The following is a 1,962-nucleotide window of genomic DNA, read 5'->3' as shown; positions in this document are numbered from 1 at the left end:
GAATGCTATGCAGCACTAAAGAATAATGTAAAGTCTGGAAAACACCACATAATATGGATGAACTTGGAGGACATTATGCTGAGTGACGTAAGTCAATCACAGAAGGACAAATACAGTATTACTTCGTTGTTGTGGAGGGTCAAGGAAAGGTTTATAAATGGAGGGAAACTGTTGGTTGTCAGGGGTGGGATGGGAGGGGAGGGAACACTGCAAAAAAAAAAATGCATTGACCCATGTCACTTTAGTTTTGTGTATTTCACTGTACATAAATGATATTTCAATAAAATGCATTAAAAAAAGACATTATTTCCCATATGTCTTTAAGATCCTTATTTTAAAATAGCAAAGAGCTGAAATTAAAATAGCTCCAGCTTTCTCATGATGCTCAAAGCAGTATATGTTTTTTTTTTTTTTTTGCTTCAGGTCATCATTAAAAACACACTTTGTAACCCATTTATGTTCTTTAAAAAATATCAACATCAAACTGCACAAAGGGGATAAAAAGAAAATTGAAATCTCTCTTCGGCTGCTCTTCAGACATTTATGATACAATAATTATCATTACTATTTTCAATGCCTCTAATATTTTCTGGTTTTGTCTGCACTGTTCTAGGTTTTTAAAAGTGCAGTCCCAATCCTTTACACTGAATGGGAAGTGACCTGCAGTTTGAAAAAACTGATCAAGAAAAACCTAAAGGAAAAACTACGCTGTTTATGTATGAAGATAACCAAAAGATCTTCTCAGATGAGCAAGTTGTTCAAAAAATAATTCCTCTCTAGCACTCTTCTTGAATAAGTCACTGGAAGACGTGTGCTAGCACACTGGGGAGAAAAATCAGACACAAAAGCTCAAGAGTGATGGGACCATGGTCACAGGGGACATCAAGCTTAGTTGGCATAACATACTACACAAAAACGTTGTTCTACATCTTACTTTGGTGAGTAGTGACTGGGATCTTAAAAGCTTGCAAGTGGTCATCTACATGCAACGATGGGTCTCTCCTTGTCCAGAGTAAATAAGAATGAAGAAAACCAAAGACTCATGGAAACAATTAGTCCAAAGGACTGGTTGACCATGTGATCCTCAGCCTATATGACCATGAGACCAGAACAACTAGATGCAGGAGATCTGGATAGAGTGAGAGAACAATGAGGAACAAAACTCAAAATCATATTTTAAAAAAAAAAAAGACCAGTTTTGCTAGTCTGATAGAGCCTGGTGAGACCCCTGAGACTGTGGCCTCTAGTTACCCTTCGGGTCTAGAACTGAACTCACTCCTTTAGCTTCCAGCCAAACAATAGATAGGTATATGGGGTGAGCATTTACATCAGGTAGATACACTCCTTGGAGTGATAGATCATGGGAGAACAGAAGGGCAGTACAGGGAGACATCTACAAGAAGAACAGTATAGGGAGACAGCTGGGGGTGGGGAGTGCATGGGAGGGAAGGACACAGGGAAGAAGTAACTATGGGGAGGAAGTGGGAAGAGAGCTGTTACATTGTGGGGAATTGCAGTCAATGTCATGAGACAAAATGTCTATGAACTGCTGTATGGAAAATGAATTTGTTCTGTAAACTTTCACCCAAATCACAATAAAAATTAAAAACAAAACAAAACAAAAAAACTCAAGAGTGAGACAAATTCTAGCTTGAAGTACTTACCTAGAGGTTTAAGGGAAGAAGAACCTTCATATATTCTCAATGCTAATACCTGTTTGCAATTTCTGACAAAAGCTATTAAAATTGAAATGTATATACCCATCTCACTTTTGGAAATCTATCTTACAAAACTACAGACATCAGGAGATAAGGATATATAAACCAAGATGACTTTACAGCAATGTTTGCAGTGGTAAAATAGCTAGCAATTTCCTGAATGTCCAATAAAAGATGAATGGTTTAATAAATTATGGTACATCTGTAATAAACATCACACAGCTATTCTAAATAAATTATATAT

Source organism: Orycteropus afer, unplaced genomic scaffold (assembly GCF_000298275.1).
Source record: "Orycteropus afer afer isolate SDZICR_OR568_19922 unplaced genomic scaffold, OryAfe1.0 scaffold00085, whole genome shotgun sequence".
Taxonomy (NCBI): Eukaryota; Metazoa; Chordata; class Mammalia; order Tubulidentata; family Orycteropodidae; genus Orycteropus; species Orycteropus afer.
Note: the sequence above shows the minus strand (reverse complement) of the source record.